The sequence below is a fragment of the Taeniopygia guttata genome, chromosome 2 (genome assembly GCF_048771995.1).
Source record: "Taeniopygia guttata chromosome 2, bTaeGut7.mat, whole genome shotgun sequence".
Lineage (NCBI taxonomy): Eukaryota > Metazoa > Chordata > Aves > Passeriformes > Estrildidae > Taeniopygia > Taeniopygia guttata.
In genome coordinates this window covers 94,043,235-94,065,275 of record NC_133026.1, presented here as the reverse complement: position 1 = coordinate 94,065,275, position 22,041 = coordinate 94,043,235, and the positions used below count along the sequence as shown (strand labels likewise).

At 40.4% G+C, this 22,041-nt stretch overlaps 1 protein-coding gene across 2 annotated transcripts in view; it reads left to right on the top strand.

Annotated features, from left to right (window-relative positions):
• Positions 1-22,041, top strand: part of ZNF407 (zinc finger protein 407) — a 333,572-nt gene continuing 311,531 nt past the window's right edge. Inside the window, exon 1 of one of the 2 annotated variants that reach the window (XM_012571868.5) lies at positions 1-176. The gene's annotated coding sequence lies outside the window, so the exon portion shown is untranslated. The remainder of the gene's footprint in view (positions 177-22,041) is intronic. The other variant, XM_072924461.1, reaches the window with a different exon arrangement.

Below are 22,041 nucleotides of genomic sequence, written 5' to 3'. Positions count from 1 at the left end.
CGGCGGCACGAGCGGCGCCGCCGCACCGGCTCCCGCCCCGCCGGCGCCGCCGCGCACGTCAGCGCGCCTCGCCCCCGCCCCCCCGCGCGCCGGGCGTGACGCAGCGCGGCGGATCTACGGCGCGCCACTGGTGACACGGCTCAGCACAAGCGGAGGCGCTGGGCTCCCCCCGCGCGGTAAGCGCTGCCCGCCGCGGCGCGGCCGGCCCGTCTCGCCGCCCAGCGGCGCGAGGCGAGCCGCTGCCTGGGCCCTCGCGCGGGGGGCTCACGGGGTTGCCGCGTCGCCGTCTCCCCTCGGGCTTTTTGGGCCTCTGCGCTGCCGTCGTTTTTTTTTTTTTTTTCCCTCTGGGTGGGCGGGCGAGCGGGTTGTGGTGCATCGGCCGAGCCAATCCCGTGCCTGCTTGCTCGCAAGCTGCTCGCCGATTGGCCGGGGCGCCGAGGGCGGGAAGAGCGCCTCTTGCGCTCATTGGCTGCCGCAGCCGGCCCCGGGGCCGTGGGGGTCTTCCCGTCCGCTGTGCCGCAGGCGGGCGGCGGCAGGGAGGGGAGAGGGCAGCTGAGACGGACGGAGGGAGGGAGAGAGCGAGGGAACCGGGCAGAGTGGGGGCTCGTGTGAGCCGCCACCGCGTTGCGCGGTTCCGGCTGGCGCCTGCTCCGGACTCCTCCCCTGTTCCCCGTGTCCCTCCTGCGCCCTGCTCCCGAGGGCCGGCGCGCTGCGCGGGGCCCGGCTGGCCGGGGCTGTGGCCTGAGGAGACAGCGGGCCACGGCGGTGCCCGCCGGCCCGCAGGCACGGCCCCGGGCGGCGCCGCCGCCGAGCCGCCGAGCCGGGACTGTTCGCGCCGTGGCGGCTGCGCGGGCGCGGCGGGGCGGGGCCGGTCCGGGCAGGGCGCTCGGCAGTGTCGGCGTGTGGGGCATGGCGCTGCCCTGAGTGGTTTCAGGCGCCCGAACCTCCTTCGTATTTCCCCTTCATTTTCCGAAGGTTGCCGTACAATGAGCTTTGAGTAGTGCAGCGGTTTACAGTGAGGGACGACACACGTAACTGCAGGAGCTCTGTATGTGGCTCTTATAAGGGATAAGGGGAGGTTGTAGCTGCTTTCCCTTTATTCTGCTTCAGTCGCCAGGCAGAGCAGTCACAGAATTACAGAAGTAGTTTTGAAAAGACCCCTGATATGTTGAACACCATTTTGTCAACAGATAGCACTGTGTGCCACATCCTGTCTTTCATTAAATATCTCCAAGGGCAGCGACTGTTGCTTCCCTGGGCAGTCCATTCGAACGTCTAATCACACGTTCATTGACAGAATTCTTCCTGATGTCCAGCCTGAACTTCATCTGGTGTAGCTCAAGGCTTTTGTTCTCTCAAGCTATCGCTGGTTGCCTGGGAGAAGATGCTGACTCACACCTGGCCTCACCATGCTTCACGTGGTTGTAGAGAATGATAAGGTCTCCCTTGGGCCTCCTCCAGCCTAATCAATCCCAGCTCCCTCAGCCATTTCTCATAGGATTTGTGCTTCAGACCCTTGGTTTATTTACTGCCCTCCTCAGGAGCTTGGGCTCTTGAATCATGAGTACCTCCTGTGCTCTCACAGTCTTATGATTTTCAAAGTGGTTTTGTCAGATCTAAGGAGTCAAAGTAGACCCTTAGGGAACCTGTCAGATTGTGGCATGGAAAGCAAGTTCCCATAAACAACATAGGAATGTTAATACACTTCTGAGGGTGTGTGTGTGTCTTCAGTAGGAAAGATTGTTAACCTACCCCTTAAAGGCCACATACTGGTTTTAGTTTATCATCTATATGTCCTTTATATAGAAGAAATTGTTCAGTGTGAAGGTTGAAAGCCACTGGCACAGGTTGCCCAGAGAGGTTGTGGATGTCCCATCCCTGTAACTGTTCCAAGGCCAGGCTGGATGGGGCTCTGAGCAACTGGCTCTTGCAGAAGAGGAACTAGGTGATCTTTAAGGTCCCTTCCAACCCAAACCTTCCTATGAGTCTGTGTTCTGTCTTTAGTTTGAGTTGGTTTTAAAGGTTTACTGTTGCTCCTTCAAGTAACCGGTGTGGCTTGTGGACACAGTATTAATATTAAATGTAGTATTGGTGGAAGGAAAAAACATTTGTGATCTGAATGCTGTAGCTAGTAGTGATCTTAGAATTTATAAAGTGAAAGGTTTTGTTTCTCTTTTCCTGTGCCCTCTTTGCTTCTTTGGGTAGTTGTACTGATGCAGCACATGCTCGTGCTCATCCATATGATACTAAGGATAACACCTAGGGATTAATAAATAATGGAAATCTGAAAGTGCAAGGGTAAGAGTGGCAGTAGTGGGTTTTCTGGTGGTGAAAAACCATAACAGATTAACATACAAATTAAACACTGGATGTAATTCCCTGCAATTCTCACCTCAGTACCCCAAAAGTGTGGCATGTGAAGACTGTAAATTTTCCATTCCCGTATCAGAACATGAGTAATCAAGATGTTTGTATGAGCCTGGAGCTTTGGATGTTGGGATCTATATTTTTCCCAGGTCACACCTCTTCATGAAAGATGAAGACCATTACAGGCTTTAGTTGGGTCTCTCTTGCAATCTCCTACACTATTCACAGCAAGTTACATGCATCATATAAGTAACATTGCAGTCATTCCATCCTTATTTCATAAATTATTTCAGCATGGACATATAATCAGATTGTAGCTTTTATATATAAAATATGGAGCCTGGCAGTAATTGTATAATCCATACATTCTAGAAAAAGTTAAATGCACTGATGTGACAGGATGATGATGGACTGTGACTTTTTCAGTATGTTCAAACATGTCAGTTTTATTAGCATTTTGGGAAATATAATTCAAATGACTTGAGTTAAATCTTTTACTATCATTCTTCTGTAGGAACTATTATATAGTAACAGCATCAAAGATTTCTAATTTATTTGCATGAGAGTTTTCTTTGTTAGAAATGCTTTTAAAACTTAACCTGTGTTGTCTCTATAGAAAAACATTACTTGGAGATAGAATGTGTGTGAAGTTGTCAGTCGCAGTATTCCATTAAACCCAAACTTTTGTAGTGAAAAACAGCATTTTCTTGTTAGTGTGCACAACGTTAGAATGAGGTGGCTTTGCTTTGCCTTTTTTTTTTTTTTAATTTTTTGAATGTGTTGAGTGTTGGGGTTTTGTGCATGAGATGGAATTGACAGACAGACTGGCACATGAAACGGGGTTGAACTGGAATTGTTCAGTGGCTCATATGTTTGAATTTCCTAATGTGATTTAGAATTTAAATACTCTCTTTTTCTGGAAAACAGAAAGGTTTCGTTGGATGCATGATCCCACCAGTCAAATAAAAATACTGGTTTCAGATACACTTGATCTAGTCATTCATTGAAATTAATGCCTTGGTATTATGGTGCTGTTAAAGGTACTAAAAAGTTGACCTTTTAGATTGAAATCTGGAGTATAACTTACTGTTTTGAAAGCTTGGGGAGAAAGACAAGATGATGTGATTGAACAGATGTAGTGGCTGTGTTTCTTTAGCTGTTCTCAAAAGCAGCTATGTGGCAGAGTGGTCTCTCCCCTGTGCTCTGTGGTGTGTGTGGAGTCAAATGGAAATGGTGCTTTCACTTTGACCGATTATCAGCAGCTGCCCAGCTGAGCTTTCATAGTTATTTTTCTACCCCAGAAAGGTCTTGCTTTGTGTTGGCCTTGCCACCTTGGAGTAACACAGCCACCCAGGGCTGCCACCACTGCCTGAGGTGCTGCTGCATCACTCAGCAGCCTTGGCCTGCAGCAGCCAAGGCGTGGAGGCCCTGCTCCTCCTGTGCACCAGGAGTGGAAAGAGCAGAAGCAATGACAGAAAGACACAAAGGTGGACACAAAGACATAAAGGAAATGAGCACTGTGCCTCACTAGTAGTCACAGAATCAACTAGTGTTCTTTCTCAAAAAATCTTTGAGATCAAGTCCAAGCTCTGACCCAACACCACCATGTCAGTTAGACCATGGCACTTAAGTGCTGAGTTTGGTGTTTCCTTAAACACCTCCAGGGACAGTGACTCCATCACCTCCCTGGGCAGTCCATTCCAGTGGCTAATCATGTGTGAAGAAACTCTTCCTCATATGCAGCCTAAACTCTCCTTGGTGCAGCTGAAGAGTTGTGTTCTCTTGTCCTGTTGCTGGCTGCCTGGAAGAAGAGGCCGACTTCTCTCAGGCAAGTACAATGTTTAGTGCTGACAGGCATAGGGTTATCCGTGGATGTCTTGGAGAGAATGTATTAGGAGTAGGGTTGCATGGGACCTGGCACTGCAAACTGCTTAAATCTTGCCTGGCCCATGGTGTCAAAATTCATGCAAAATCTTTCCAGTAACATTAGAGTGGTTTTATCTTTGGTCTGTTTGCTTTTGCAGTGGACATTCTTACATGGTTACACAAACATGTATGAAAGTTTAAATATGCCTGTACATATTTCTAAACTGTAATTTAAATTTTAGTTTTGTCATTAAGGGCTGTGTTAACATATAAACTGAGATTGTTTATTAACATGTGTGTATAAAACTACTGAAGAAGCAACAAATGTAAAAAGATGTTCCTGTAATTTCCAGTTTCTCACCTGCAGAAGTTCCAAAGACAACTTTTTGCTTTGCAGAAAGGAGCTGTATGTTTAAAACATGCCTTCCTGTTCTGCAGTTGTGAATGCCATTAGTGCCGTTTCTGCCATCTGCCAGAGAAGAGTCAATAGTTACAGAACAGTCTGTAGCCTGTTGTAGGTGTTTATGTTAAATATATGTGGAAGTTTTCATATTTTACTTAATCTCAGTTCTTCAACACGTGAATATGAAAGACAGTTGTATCCCAAACTTATGTCAGCAATCTATAACTTTATAGCAGAAAGAAACCTAGCTATCTTTTTTTCCTCAGTATGGAAAAGAACATTGCAGTACATACCACCCAATTCACACACGTCCTTACAAAGAAATGACCTAAGTGCCTTTTAGAAACAGGCACTAATGGTGTTCTAAAAGTAAAATGCTTATTTGCATGATTATGACTGCTTTCCAGTCCTGTGTTAGCAGAGCTGTTGATTGCTAAATTTCTTCTGCTTTGTTTTGTTTTGTTGCTTGTTCTACAACAGGCTGACCTTTCTTCTCTGTGGTCTGGCCTACTACTGAGCTACTGTCTGTATGGGTTTTGTTTAAGTGGGCTGTGAGGCTGTGAATGTTCTTAGGTTTTTTTGATCCTTAGTGGTGCAGGCATAAATTTTAATTGCCTCTGTCTTTCTGAGTCCAGACATAAAAGTTGTTACATGTGTGTGACGTATGCAGTGGCCCAGAGGGAGGTGTACAGAGTTAGAGTACACAGTATTTCAGTGTATAGATCTGAATGTATTCATATCTATAGGTTATACTTTGCTACAAGTGCATATATAGATGCTTTTCTAGCTGTTACTTTCTCTTGCTGTAGTTATAAAGTTTTACTGTCCTTAGCCCCATCTTAGGAATTTCAAAAGTGTTCAAAAATGTAGGTAGCAAGACATAAAAAATACATATAAATGTTAAAATCCACTGGAATTACAAGGGGTAACAAAAGTTAGTGGAATAGTAATACTAAGTCATAATTTCCTATGAAAATCATTGTTTCATGTGATTTTTCTTTAATGGAATCCATACAGTTACCTGGTATATAATCTTTTCTGTAGGAAACATTCCAGCAAGAAGTTTGAGAATATTCCAGAGAAGTTTGTGGAGATCCTGAGAGGAAATCTGACTTAATCAAAGACACATTGTTGTGTTGCCATTTGGATGGCCTCAAGAGCTCTGGTATGGCTTTATGTGTGCGAGCGAGCTCTTTAGTGGGGTTTTCAAGCTTGGGTCACTCTGGAAGAGCCTGTGACCTTTGCTGTTTCCATTCAGCGGGTTAGATTGGATTTATTTAAATGTTTGCTGTAAACATTTGCTGTGAACATGAGATAGTCCATGCAGAGTTGGCTGTAGCATTCCTAATCAGGAGGAGACTTACTTTATCTGCACTGGTGGTGTCTAGCATGTTGGCATTGCCCACTTCTGTGTTGGAGGGAGAAGTAGGAACAGGGGTCACCTTTCCATCTTGGTTCATATTTGGAAGCATCAGACTTGCTGCTCTTGTAGTGCCTGGAGGGTTGGTGCCTCTGGAAGGCTGGCTATGTGTGCTGTAGCTAAGTCTCATCCTGCTGTATGCCCAGAGCTCACTGGATGTGTCAGGGTTTCCTGCTCAATATTCTGCAGCCCTGCAGGAAATCCTGTGTGACTGACATATGTCAGGTTTCCTGATGCATGTTGTGCAGTCAGTAAGTGAAAACCTGAGGAGCATGTCTTAACGTTCCTGGGATAGCCAGCATCTATGCACATCTTTCTGCACAAGAGCCATGGCATGGGAATATGGCACTTCTGCATTTTGCAATGCCATGTGGTCTTCCACCATGGAGAAAGAAATTCCTGTTGCATGCTTGTCTAACACTGAATGTTTAAATTACATTGAATATTTAAGTTGGATTGTTCCAAGTCCTTGAGAAAAGGATAACAAGATCCATACATTCAGTGAAGGCAAAATGTTGCACTTTCCATGGTTCCTTGGTGTGTAATGTGCTTTCTGCAGGGATGTATTGACATTGGATTTGGGACACTGAATACGCAGTGAGGACAGCAGTGATCCTTGTGTTTTGTTTTTTTGTTTGATGTGTTACTTTTGTTTTCTTCACTTTTAGTTTTCAATGCCTGTGAAGTAAAGACTGTTTCTTTGCATGCTCCCCATGTGAGGCAAACTGAGGTTTATCTTAATCTTTAAAGGGAAGATTATTCTTGCATTATGTCATATAAATTGTTAATAGGATATACATTTCTGAAAAGTCAGAATGGATAAATATAAAATCTAAAAGCATTGATAAAATGTAGCTTGTTTGTTTGCTTTGGCATCTCCAGAATAAAGTGCGGTGAATACCAAAAATTACTAGTTCAGCATGTATATCCCTTACTGGGCAAAGCCTGGCTGTTGCAAGATAGAGATAATTTGTTTTGTTGTTTTTTTTTTTTTTTTTTTTTTTTTATTGGAGTCAATTCTAGCACAATATGTAAGTTCAAAGATACAGTACATAAAGATGCTTTCTGGATGTTGTCTTCAAAATCTGTCAACTTAGTTTCTATTGTTCTGAGTTTTATTGGTACAACAATGGACTGATTTGAATTGCATTTGTTTTGTTTTCCTGCCTGTTGTTCGCATTTTCATTTTAAATTATTTACAAGTCTGAGGCTTGAAGATGAGAGCCTAATGAATGCTTTTAAAAATAAAACCTTCTTTAAGCATGTTATGCTTCATGTTTTGAATTTATAACCCAAGCCTTAATGAATAGCTTCCTAGTTGCTCTTATCTTAGAATTTATGAGCTGTCCTATTTACAAGTCCTACCTACACAATGGAAAGATAATTTCTGTTTACCTTAAATAAACTGTTCTTGTTAACAAGCTTAAACTGCTAATTAGGAATAATATGGCAATGAATTCTATGTCAAACCTTTTAGCAAGAATGTGAGTATGCAATATTTAGTTGTTGAGCCTTTTTCTGGTACATTCCGTGTAAGAATACTGTTGTGTTTTTTGCTGTCTCATATATATATATCAGGTTAATAAGAAGTATTTTAGGGAGAAACTATGGCATATAGGTCCTCACAGAAGCAGGCTGACTTCTGCCCTATATTTAGGATTATATGTTGGTGTCCACATACTATGATACTGCTAAAACCCTCTTTGTTGCAAGGCTTCAGATAGATTGCAGACATGTGAAGAACCCCTGTGACTTCATGTTTATGTCCAGGTAGTATTTTTTATCAGATAAGTTATTCTTCTGAAAAAACCAACAGGGATAGCAGTAGTTGCTTTGTTTTGAGTGTACATTAATGTAATGTAATCAGGAAGGAAAGAAAACCTGGGTCTAGAATTTGATGTTATTTACCTGACTATAAATCAGAATATTTCCATTTACTTTAACAGAATTTTTTCAATTTGAGTCAAAATGATCAAAATCAGAACCTGACATAGGCTCTCCATTTCATAATTTTTGCATACAAAACCAAAGAAATAAAATTGGATTTTTAATTTTTTTTTTGTCCAAATTGTACCTCAAAAAACAGGTTGGCTCTTAAGCAGAGGTTTTACAATACATTGTTGTTACTTGTTGGTACTGGGAACTTGGCAGATATGTTATATGAAAAAACTACCCTTTTTTTCTTTAGTTGTTTCTCATTAGACTTTTGAGTGTCAAAAATGCAGACTTGTGAATGTGAGTGCCATTCTAAATGTAGGTAGCTCAGAAATTCTTGAACAAGTATTGCTTTGACTTCTTTGTGAGTGCCTCTGGTATCTGCAGAGGGTTCTATATAGGCTTTGTTCCCTGTCTGCTTTCCTTTGTGTCACCCAGCAAGTTTGCAAGAAGGATGGCAACCTGAGGAGGGAAGGGAAGAGACTGAAGAGGAAAGTTGACAAAGGTCTAGCATTGACCTTCAGCTGCTCTGGAGCAGACATTTGGTGAGATACAAGGAACCCCTTCCGCCAAACCTCAAAAATCCTTCCTTGGTTACCGAAGGTGTTGTTTGGAGAGGACAAGTGAAAACCTGACTGTGCATTTTGCTACCTTTGGTCAGGTTATTCAGGTTCCATTTCCAGAAAAATAACATGCTGAACTTTGCTGGTGGAGGTTGACTTGCAGGAGTGCTTTCTCGGCTTCGTCATTCCCATCATCATGAATTTAGATGTTGCTGATTTCAGTACAGGGTATTTTGGGGGGGAGTGTTAAATAAACTTTTATTTGAGATAATGCCTATCTTCGTATTTTGTATGCTAGGGGGATGGGTTTCTGAGGCGATGACTTACAGGCAGAGGCAATATGTTACACCATCTACAATAGAGGGAGAAGTAGGCCCGCTTTCAGGCACACAAGCTTGTCTTTGTATCTGCTGCTGGTACCAAGATAATTAAAATATAATTGAAATGAAAGCAAAGTTAAACTCTGAAGTTTATACCTAAATATTGCATGAAAGTGCAGGAATATAAGGAGTATGTCTTTTTATGGGGTAAAATAATATTTTATTTATACATTTGTTATAAGTACTCGAAGATCTTTAGTCTTGCCATTAAGAGAGTTTTGGGTCGCAATATAGCTGACAGTACTGAGAAAACTTCAGTTGATGTCACTGTGGCCATGATTTGAGTTTTATTTTATTTTTCAATTACTTTTCATCCTTGTAAGTTATGTTTCTAAGCTCTGTGGGATCTGTTTTAGGAGAAAATAAATGCTTCACATAATATTTAAATTTTGTTTGAATAAACCACCTAGAAAGCACAGGAAAAAAAGAAAAGGTATATTCCCGAAGATAAAAATCGCAGTAGGAATTTTGCATTATAAAAGATGGTGTTCATAGTGCTGGATTTGTTTAAACCATCAGAATTGCAAAGCATAAATAATTACATAATTTCACACTTTCCAGTGAAGTCAGACCCTGATTAAGAAGTTGACAGCCTGAAAGAGTCTGCTCTTTGACAGTGATGTCTGTATTCCCTCAATTTGTAGCAACTGCATCTAGGAAAACAAACTGATCTTTATTCCCTTTACTTTGAATGAGAACCCTTATTGACAAAGGGAGAATATTCTTTTTATTAAAAGTTTTCATACTTTAAATGCACAGGTATTTCAGCTTTTCTGCTTTCAGCTAGTGTATTTTTGCTGATACCAGGTCTTCTTGCTGTCTTGGTTCTCACTGTCTTTCATTATGTTTGATATTCATATTTCTTTTTTATTCCTTCTTGCTTGCTGTGCTTTTTTTCTTCCTTTTCTTAAACAAATAGACAATATGGTAATATGAACTATAATAGGAAAAAGGCATTGTTTAACTCAGTTGGAGTACTACTAATCCAGTCACCAAATGTAACCATAACACAGCATGCATTTTAATTATTAAATATAATGTAAACTTTGCATTTTAAATCTAGAGCTATAAACCACTTGTTTGAAAATGCACAGTTCAGTGCTATGATTTTAGTTTGTAGTGAATTACAGGGCAGTACTCTTTGATCAGTTATTACAAGTTGAAGATTAGTAGCATTCAGTGCTTGTGTTAATTTTGAGAGTGCATATAGGAGTCACTGCAGGTCAAACTGAAGCTCAGTCATGTATATATTTTTAATGGTTTAGTGAGCTGACTGGATCAAGCAATGTTAAAATGTGTGGCTAATACAGTCATGCCAGTCATTCAAAATAGGGGTAATTTAAAAGCCCATTTTGAGGACAGTATTCCTCCAAATTTTAGTACTTGGTAAAATATGCTTTATTTTTAAAAACCGTACTGTTGTGGTTTTGCTTCTAGAAGTGTTTGAAAGGTTCTTGAAAGCAGTCCCAGTGATTTTGATGACCTTCCACCCAATAAGAACTGCCAGGTAGAACAATTAATAAATGTTTTCTCTTGTTTGTTCAATACATATTTTTGTAAGGAATACATTTTGATCATAAATTCTAATAAATACTGTGAATTCAAATGAAATAATCTCATAGTCTGTACATCTTTTGACATGAAGTATAAAACTATTCCTGGAGTGAATGTGGATTTTAGTGACTCTTCATAAAAAATTCCTAGTACCTGCATGAGACATGCAGGCCTGAACTGGCTTTGTTTTTGGTACTGGTAGACACCAAATTATGGAGCAGCTGCAGTAAGTTTGGAGGAGTAGGAGGCTTTGCTTGGGTGCCTGCTTTGGGGTGCTCACACTGCAGGTGTGCCCTCGGTACAAGAATGAGACTTCTCAGGTTTGTGAGCAGTAAATGATATGGTAGCAGCTCTTCAGAGTCTGTCTTTTCTCCTGGTTACCATATTTAGCAGCTCTCATTTTCTGGGCTTAGGACTTGTGCTCACTGTTTTTTCTCTCTCTTAGGGGCTGTCTTATACTGGTTGAGAAGGAACTGGTTTTTTTTCTTCCCTCTCTGAATTGGATGTGAGATATCAGTACCTAAAACTCCATGTCTCACTTTCTGGTCCAGGCATTTTAAATCTTGACATTGAGCAGTACAGTAGTGGCTAACATACCAGGTAGATACAGACATGAGTGATTTTGGGCTGTTGAATTTTGGGAATTGAGTGCAGATTTTTTGCCATGGGACCATCTGATCCTTTAGAGGATCCTTGCTGCTTGGTTCAGCTGTTCCTTTCCCTTCTTTTTTCCTGTTGGTGATCTGACATAAATTCTATACACTGGTAACTGATATTGCATTTGCAGCCTTTGCTCTTTGAGTCTGGAATTTTAAGGATATATTTGCCTTAGAGCACTAATCTTCTCATTCCTTCTCTTGTTCCTCATTATTTATCTCTATTGCAAATCAAGCTATATCAAAATAATGAATGATATCAATGTCTAGTAGATCCCTAAAATTCATACTTTGTAGTTCTTTATGCTCATGGACCTTTTTTGAGTGTGTAGCAGGAGGGTGTGTAGGTAATATCTTTCTACTGTGTTTGGTTTTTTATGCATATTTTGGAAATATCCTCTGCTGCCAGATTAATCTAGTCCACTAAAGATCTCCCCATGAAGTTTTTTTTTTTTTTTAAACTGTGACTGCCTTCAAGCCTGAATCACTGTAGAGAACCAATGAATTTAGAAACATTACTTATTTGTATTGTTGTGGGAATTTGTTGCAATATATATACATAGTCCACATGGGCTGTAGTTGAAGAATTGCCAAGAGAGAGACTTTTCTGATGAATAAATTTAGCTGAAGACTAAATAAAAGTTACATTTGAACACATGGCCTTGGTGGTTTCCTTTAAGCAATAGTGTAGCATCACCTGGGGCACATGGGAGCATCTCTGGGCTTCAGGTCTTTGCCAGCTTCCCTGGTGGTCCTGAGACATTGTGGGCCTGGTGTAGCTTGATTGTTGCTCCTGCCAGGCTCATGCAGCTCACCAGCTGCACTATGAGAACCAATGCAAGGTTTTACTCCTTTGCTTCTTCTTTCTATTCCTTTCAGACTGTAAATTGGGGACTCTGAAAATAAAGGTACATTTCGCTGTTGTGCTCCAGGAAAAAGCTGAAAGTAAGATATTGCAAGCAGGAAATAGTGTAGGTTGTAGCTTGCACCTTACATAAGTTGCTTGTCTCTTGTTGCTGTATTTCATGCTTCAGTTTGGAATCTGCCATGTTATGTATGAATTGTTTTGTGGGAATTTGCTGTCTTAAATAAGACTCTTTTAATCCTTGTGAATGAAACTTCTGATGGTTTTTATCTGCCCTTATTTTTCTGTTCCGTTTTCATTGCATTTTATGTTGTCCAGTCTCCAGTTCCTGAATTCTCAAGTCTTGTATCTTTTAATTGTGAGAACTGTTTTTTAATTGACTTTTGTCTATTTGTCATTTTTGAGATGTGCTAATGTGCTTTGTCTTGTCTCTTCTCTGACACAGGTAATTTTAGTTCTCTTTGCTATTCTCACTTATTTTCCATTTGTCCAGTTTCTGGTTGTACAGCTGACTTCAGGAGATAGCAGTAGGATAAGACAGCCAAACCTGACAGGTCAGCAGCAGCTGGAGGCCAGTACCTGGCTCCCATGTGCCCAGGGGCTCTAGTGCAGCCAGCTGACCGTCTCCCAATGGTTCTTCAGGAGATGGGGTGGGAAGATGGCTCTGTATTACAACAGATGGCTTGTACCTACTGATTTACTGATTAAACTGGCCTAGAGTTAAAATTCTCAGTCTAATTGCTTTCCCCCTTCTCTCACATTCTTTCTTGCCTTCCTTCTGAAACAGATTTTTTTTTTTAATTCGTAAAAGGAAAAGTATACCAACTTTTACATATGAAGTGGATTTTTACAGCTGAGTTATAAATTCCAAAAACTAGATGGTTTATAATGGAAACATTTATGAGGGAGAGGGGAGGGCACATTATATAATACATATATAACCTTTTTTCCCCCTCTCTTTAGTGAATAGACCATTTAAACTAAATTAAGTAAAGGATATAAATTCTGTTGTTTCAGTTTTTAATATTTCATGGCTGATTTTATAGATAAAAGTTACATTTAATAATAAATATGAAGAAGAATTTATACAGCCTGTTCTAGTTTGATATGGAACAGCAAATCCCATTTCTCCGTAGCTGTAAAGAAAATTCATTATAATGTCTTTGATTGTAAGAGATGTCTTCATTGTGATTAGTTACACTGATAATAAAACAATCTTTTTACAAATGGCACAAGATACATGAGATCTCATGTGTCTGCCTTTTAATAGCATTGAATGTGTGCATTTGCTACCTTTATTCTGTAGTCCTTTAATTTATAACTGGGCACTTTTAAATGCTACAAGTTATTAAAAATAATCTAATATAATTTAATTTTTCTTTTGAAGCATTCTGGAGAGTGAGTTATTAATGCAACTAAGTATTGTTAATTGTTGAGTTTTCAAAATTCTGAATAACGAGTTTTGTAGATAAAATAGTGAAATCTGGATATATGGCATTACTTTACAAATCTTTTTTAATCACCTAAAGAAATATCTTGATTTTCAAATGTCCTATTCCTAGTGAATTCAGTTGAATTTAGATGTTAATAGGTATTTGAGTATTTTAAACACAGATAGTGGCATGAAAATGCCTGGGTAAAAAGCCGTCTTGATGGCAGGGCCCAAGAATGGAATTACGTCCAGCTGATGGCCAGTCACAAGTGGTGTTCTCCAGGGCTCAGTACTGGGCTGGTTCTGTTTAATATCTTTATCAATGATCTGTACAAGAGGATTGGGTGCATTCTGAGTCATTTTGCAGACAACACCAAATTGGATGGAGTGTTGGTGTGCTGGAGGGCAGGAAGGCTCCGCAGAGGGATCTGGACAGGCTGGATCAATGGGTTGGGGCCATTTTGGCAGGTTCAAGACTGCCAAGTGTCAGGTCCTGCTCTTGGGTCATGAAAAATCCCAGGCAGCGCCACAGGCTAGGGGCAGAGTGGCTGGAAAGCTGCTGGTGGAAAAGCAGGAGTGCTGGGAGTGCTGATCGACAGTGGCTGAACAAGAGCCAGGGTGTGCCCAGGTGGCCAAGGAGGCCGATGGCTTCCAGGCCTGTATCAGCAATGGTGTGGCCAGTAGGAGCAGGGCAGGAGTTGTCCTTCTGTACTCAGCACTGGTGAGGCTGCGCCTTGAATCCTGTGCTCAGGTTTGGTCCACTCACATCAACAAAGACATTGAGGTGCTGGAGTGTGTCCAGAGAAGGGCAAGGGAGAAGGGTCTGGAGCACAAGTCTTATGAGGAGCTGGGGTTGTATAGCCTGAGGAAAGGCGACACAGGGGAATCAGAACACTCTCTACAAGTACCTGAAAGGAAGTTGTCGCCAGGTGGGGGTTGGTCTCTTCTCCCAAGTAACAAGTGACAGGACAAGTGTTAATGGCCTCAAGTTGCACTGGGGGAGGTTTAGACTGGATTTACAAAAAATTCCTGTACTGAAAGGGTTCTCAAGCCCTGACACAGGCTCCCCATGTAAGTGGTGGAGTTTAGCATCCCAGGAGGTATTTAAAAGACATGTGAATCTGGCACTTGACATGGTTTAGTGGTGAACTTGGCAGTGCTGGGTTAACAGTTCCACTTGATGAACGTGGTCTTTCCCAACCTAAACAATTCTATGATCTGGGGAGAGGGAAAATTTTGTAAGAAATTCATTAAAAGGGATATTAATTTATTTTTTCTATTGTACATGCACCTAAGAATACTTAGATGTCGTTAACACAGCAATACAGAACAAGATTGATGAGAAAAGTGTAATGGTTGTAATAAGATCCTTTGCATATTTACATTGCTATGATTTGTGCTGTTACAGGGATTCAACCAGTAAAATCGTCTGTATTGTTTAGTATATGGAAATAATATCAGATATAAACTCCTGGGAAAGTGGTGCGTTTTCTCCAAAATTTTAACTTGCAAAATGGAATTGTATTTTAAATTGTAAAATGGAATTGCAGGATCACTGTTAGAAGAGAATTCCTTTCCTGTTTCATGTAAAAAGAATTTGGTGCTTTAGGATGAGGAAGGCTGCTTAGCTGACAAAGCAGAAGTTGCATTTGATTATCAAATACTCATGAAATTTACCAGAAAGTGAAAGTCTGAATCATAGCTCTTGGGTGAAAAATAGGAAGTGATGCTCAAATCTTCTGGAAAATTCATGATGGAACAGCACACTTAATGTTAGGTTTCACTGTAAAAGACATAAACCAACATTTTTGCTCTGTTAACTGTAAGGTTTAATTTGACACTGTTGTCTCTTTTCCATTGATGATAACAGCGAGGAAAAGAGTTAACTTGTAAAAGTTTTTCCCAGGGCGAGTACTAGGAAAATGACTGTTGATGAATGAAACAAATGACTATTCTTTTTATCCTCTGAGAGATAAACAGGCTGTACCAGGACCCTTTACTGTAGGAAGCATCCCCTTGAACCTGCAGTCACTTTCTGTGCACACATTGCTCAGTCAGAGGGACTGACTCTGTGGTCTGGGCTGCTCCATCAACTGAGAGCTGCTAAAACTCTGCCCTTCTGTGGGAGGCAGATCTGGCATTGTGTCTTGGCTGTGCTTTGCTTTGGAAAGTCACCACGTGGGTCACCCATCTTGTGGTCCCTCACATCCTGTGGGTGTTTGAGCTGCTTAGTGATTTGTCAATTTTTTCCTGCCAGGAAAGTGTTGGAGCAGGTGCAATTTATTACTCTAGCTTGGTCTCCTGGTACTTGCCCGTGGTTGCTACTGTGTATGTTTTCTGTGTTTGTTAAGACCTATTGATCTTGGGAAAGTTTGTGGGATTGATTTCAACTTGGTGTTTTTCAGGGAATTAGTAGCATTTTTAGTAATAACAGTCTCCTAAAGCATCCCTGAGAGAAGAAGCGATGATGTATCGAGGAAATACAGAGTCTCTGCAACCAAGTTCCAGTTCTGCCCCAACTCCCAAGGTCCCCTTGCCCAGGCAAGCACTGCATAGTCCTTCCATGACCTTCTGTGATGCCCCGGAGCTGTACCTGGGCAGGGTCCAGCAGCATCTGTACTCCTTGCCCAGGAGTGCCTCCAGGAGCAGAAGGCCATGCCCAAGGTCACCAGGCATATCTTCCTAGTCTGCGGAAGAGGAGGGCTGTGTTGCCACCTTGATCACACCAGATGATAGTGGGGTTAGCAGTGGCTCTGTGTGGCTGCTGGGCTCTGGTGGGAGGGAGAGACTCCCCACACCTTGGGCTCCATTGCTGATATTTCCCAGGGAGCTGTTTGATATTGTGGTGCTGACTGGAGATTGGAGTTTGATTTAAAAAGCCGTCAACAGAAGGAAATGCGTTGCAGTCTTGTGTAGCTGTTAAACAGTGTGCTTCAAAATAGGGAAAGGGTTTTGTACGCTTAACATACCCAGTTAGCAAGGTGCAGCTCTTAGAGCAGAGTGAAGCTTCATAATTTTTTTAGGTATTAGGGAAGTGGTCCCCAGTGCAGCTGTTCCCTCTTGCTACACTCCATGCACCACTCCCGCAGGAGAGGTGAAAAAGTTGTCAGGTGATTCCTTGTTTGGGAATGCAGTTGAGCATGTGTGCCTTACACAGATCACTGTGCACGTGCTTAGGCATATTGCTGGCTCTGGAAAAGAGCTGAGTTTGAGGGACTGATTTAAGCAAGCACCAAATTTGTTTTATTTGAAACGAATAGACATGGAGAAAATGGATACTGTTAACTAGCCGCAGATTTGAAACCTTCATGGTATTTGTTGCCAAACTATCAGTAAGTGTGAATGCTTTGGACTAGTAAAGGGTTTTATTTTACAAGTGATGGTGGTATCAGCAAGGGCCTGTTCCTTGTCTTCAATTCCTTCCCTCCTTCAGTTCTATCTGCCTAGGACCCATTCTGGGAAGAAGTGGTTTTATTATATGGGCTGCAACAGGAGATGGAAGCTGCTCTGGCATCCTCTGGCCTCTCTCTCTGGGACAGCCATGCCTCCTCCCTCATTCACTTTCACTCTGCACTTGCTGACCAAGAGTGTGTTCTGCTGGGGAGAAGTGGGAGCTTGCTTGGCCTTCAGCCTCGTTTTGGTCCTCAGCTGAAGTGCAGGAGGCTTAGTTCTTCTAGTGAAGGGCTTGAGGATGGGGAAGGGATAGTAGTATCCCTTGACTGCTATCACAGAAGTCATGAATAATTTTTGTATCATCCCATATTGCCAGTACTTGGGCTCACATTGCCACCATCACTGGTACTCCTCCCATTGCCATCTTGTATTGGTTTCTATCTCTTGACACAGACAGATGTGTCACAGGTGGAAATTTAAGGTGAATTGAGTACAAAACTATGTAGCATTACAAGTTCTGCAATGACTATAGCTGAAGCATGGGTTTGTTCACCTGAACGCAGGTAATGGTTACTTCTGGAGGAATCAGGCTTTGCACAGCTATGCATGGTTTAAGTCACAGTCAGGATCTCTAAGTTATTGGGGGAAAAAATCCCTCTCTCTGTTGCAGAGGACATGGCAGCCCTGTTGTGATTGCTTGCATGTATTACAGGAAAGTATTAAGATAAAAAGTTGTGATTTGTCATGCAGCTTTTCACTTGTGTGTTAAGGGTTTACCCTCTCCTTAGCTGAGGTCTGTGTACAGCTATCACCTTTTTATACTGATTCCTAATGATGGATATTCATTTCTTTTTGGTAGAAGTCCAATATAAATATATAAATATAAAGAAGGAAAGGCTGGTTTGTTTACTTTGCTAAAGTGTGCTGGAGAACTGCCTGTGCTGGAGGGATTTAGGACATCATCTATTGCATAGAACCCTTCTGAGTGCACCCTGGTGTGAGGCAGCCTTCTGCTTCCACTGTGCTTCTCCTCAACACCCTCTCTTTTATGTGAGCAACCCAACTGGAAAATCAAAACTGAAAAAAGTTAATTTTGTATATCTTTTAGGATTGAGTTGAAATACTTCCAGTGTGCTCACTTCTATTTCATTGAAGAGAAAAAGAAGATTTGTTTCTAATAGTTAAATTTTTGAGTATGTCTGTGTGTCTACCGTAATACAGTAGTTTGATATAGACAGACATGTAAATATGTAAATTCTAATAAATATACAAATTGAATAATATCAGCTGTCATTTCTTTATCTATGCCTACCAATAGAATATGTAACTCTCTTCTGTTCTGCTTTTCTCAGATGGGGTGCAATTACTTCCTTGTATGTAGTGGCCACCAGGGGTCATCAGAATGCTTTTATTTTTATTAACGTCCCCTTTTTTTTTAGAAGCATATGTACACTTTGTATTTTCTGGAAACTTTGTTAACCTATCACACAAAAAATCCAAAGTTTTTATGTTACCTGTTCAGCCAAAACTTCGTGCAGCTCTTTTCAATTGAGCGTCTTGAAGAGGCAGCAGATAAGGAAAACAGGGTGCACAAGAGTGAGAAGCATGCCCATAAATACACCCATTGCTGCATGTATTCTTTTGATAATTTCACTAGTGATAAATACAGTAGTAGTAGATGACAAATATGTCCAGGCTGTGATGATAGGGGCCTCATGTTGCTTTCTGTATGAAATAGTAGTTTTAAGCAAGGGGCCAACAAAGCCATCCTTTTTTTGTCTTTTGGATTTAATTTTGAGAAAAAGTTGATGGAAATTTAGCAGGTCTTCACAAATATTTAACACCAGAGTAGTCTTCTAGGAAATTAATAATTCCTGTGTTTTTAAAGGAGGAAATAGGGCTTCTTAGGACCAGGTGTCTAGGGTAAAATTTACAAGAGCTAATTTACAAGTAGCAGCCATTACAACTTGCTTTTATGTTTTGTTGCCAAAGTTCAGGAAAAAGTTAAGATTTCAACATTTTTTTCAGGTGTCAGTGATAGTGTCTATGTATTTCTCTGATGAATTTTGGTGTGATCCACTGTACATAAGAGGTACTACAGCCAACAGTACAAAGGGATTCAAATTGCATTTTACTTTTTGCTTCTCTCTTTTTTTAATTGGTGTACTTGGTGAGAATTGTATCTTGCATGAAAGCATGTCATTTAGAGAATTCCCACAAACCACAGAACATACTAGTGTATGTGGAAAATGGTACTTAATTCCTGGAAATTTCTTTCCTGGATCTGATAAACCCTCAAAAATGAAGTGTTTTGCAAATACTTAGAAATTGCTTTTCATCCATAAATATCACAGTGTTGTATGAATTCAGTCTTTCTTGCATCCTCAGAAGTTTCAATTGAATGTTTTTATTGCTATTATTACATGTATGTGTTGTTCAGGAAACTAAATTCTTTGATTTTAAAATTCAAAATATATAGACCACATTGAATTTTCAAAACCTGAAAATCTGGAGTTTATATAACAATTTTTAGGAGATACTAGTGCATTTCCTCTAATTCTCTGTCTTGCACGTACATTCCTATAGATTCTGACTGCACTTGAAATGAGTGTATATCTCTGTGTGTCTTTTTTGACTTCCTCTTCAAAGCTGATCTAACCAGTGGTCCCTGCTGCATTTAGCAGCATTTGGCTCTTTCTGAAATGAGTGGATGACGAACTAGGGAGCCTTTGTCTTGCCAATTTCTGCCCACCTGGAAGGACTCTGAGTGGTTTGGATGCAGAAGCAAGCGGGATGTGGGTAGTATTGCAGGTGCATTTCCTTGTCATGCCGTTACAGTTTTTTCTGGTGGCTGTAAGAAAATGAAATTAATGGATGTAGATAACTCCCCATTTTCAGTGATACACAGGGGATGACTATCAGGGGGCTTTTCATTTTTTCACTTGAACTGTTCTGGATAGATCTGTGTGGAAATTTCAAAATCTTTAGTCTTGGAAGTCTGCAGCTTATTTAGAAGTCTCCTGTGGAGATTCTGATGTCCTAGGAAAGTGGTGGCTTTATGTGAAAACCATGCTCATGATGCAAAGCTCTAAGTCCAGCATTTTTGAGCTACAAGGGAAAACAAATGTTTGTAGTGGATATAATCAAATTTTACTCAAAAGAAAGGTGATCTTTGTTCCATTTGAATTGACAACCATATTGTCTCCTGTATTCCATTACTGAGGAGACTGTTAGCTTAGATTAGTCTTTCTGAAGGAAATGAGATAACTTTGTAAGGCCATAAGACAGACATATTATTTAATTTAGGAAGGATGATATGCCCCTGAGAAGATGCTTATTTGACACAAAGGTCATATGTTGAGATGAGTTGTTAGCATGCAGTTTTGTGTAGACTATTTAAGGAGCTCATTAAAATGATTTTGCTTTATTGTATCCATGATTTCATTGAAAGAATTAATTATCTGAAAAGGGGAATTCTGGAAAAAAAAGAAACTGTTTTCCATATGTCGCATCCTTTACAAACACTGCAGATTGGGCATTAAATACTTGGAGATGATAGTACTGTAACTGAGAAGTGCTCTGGAAATTCTAATGCCAGGATTAGCATTTAAAAAAAAAAACACAAAAAAACCCCAGTAAAGTTAGTACTTGTAAATAAACTTTTTTTGTGTCCTTCTGTACACAACTCTACCCCTTCTCTTGGCACATGACCAAAAAGAGAAGTAAATAAAATTGTATTGACCATCAAGTGAAGTAATTTTGAAGTTTACTACAGGTTTATCAATAGTTGCTAATTTAGTTGTCCTTTTGATCTTAATTTAAGAGTACTACTTTCTAAATTTCATCTGAGGATTAGAGCAGTGCAGATCTTACACTTAAAGCTTACCTGCAATGTCTCCACCTTTTGGCATAGTAAGACATTATATACTGTTTTTTTGGATCAGTGGTAAAAAATTAGAACACTCAAATCCAATATTCTCTATTTTCATTAAAGAAAACAGCTTAAACAGCTTCTGTCCACAAATTACTTATGCTTGTGTAGCAGACACTATGTCAATATACAAAAAAGCTTTGTATGAAGAATGCAAAAGTGAGTTGTAATCAGGTAAAAAATGGTGGTGACTGCTCAAGAAGTGCTATTTTTCTTTTTTTTTTTTTTGTATGAATTTTCTACTTTACAGATAGTGAGATGGTGGTGAATTGTGATTGTGTGATGTCTTTTAAATTAGTCTAAATAGTGAAAAAAAACCATCATGATTCTGATGATTTGGAAATCCCACTGGATGAAAGGGGAGAATCTGTAGGTATATTGGTTTATGTGATGTAGCCAAAATACTACATATTATGCCCTTGCAATTTAAAAATGTATGTCTTATGCATTCTGTAAGGATTTGAATAGTTGGCCTGTGCAGATGTAACATACGTAACAAACATGCTGCTTTTGAAGATGTTAAAATCATATTTTACTTCTTTCAGATATTTAGAAAATTATTGAAGAAAAGCACTATGTTTGAGCACCTATTTACAATAGAACTACTGAGCTCAGCTTTTTCTGAGCTAAAATTTTGATGCCACAATAGGTTTCTTTCCAAAACTCAGGAACAGCACTGTACTGCAAAGAACCTTAAAATGCATTAGGTAATGTATGACTGTCTCCAAGCAGAAGAATTTGTTAACCTGAAGCTAATGTGGCAAATTAATTTTTGGTCATATCTTTTAAGGATCTGTTCAGCTATACTTGATTTATATGAACATTAACAAAAGATTTATGTTACAAAAAGTCAACCCACTTTTGAGTTAGAACAGCTTCATTTTGAACATCGAATATGATGTTAAGAGAGCACTGTTTGACAGAACCAGCTTTTAAACTGTGGAAATATGAGGATTTGACTGCTGTCTGCTTAGCTTGGGATTGATCCTGTGCTGCAGTTTTCTGCTGTGCTGTACCTGGCATTACCATTGGCGCCGTCTTGGAGCCTATATAAATACATTTGGTTTATTTATGCAATAGTTTAGGTGGTTACGTATTGTTGCACTTTAAGTACTTGTTACTTCTAAAAATGTTTCCAGATGATGCTTTAAAAGATGAAGGTAGCAGGAAACACAAGAAAGTTTACATCTTGCATTGATTTTAGTCTTGATCCATGGTTCAGAAGCTGATCTTCCCCATTCATACTGCTGTACGCGTTTGGCATCATTGCATTGCT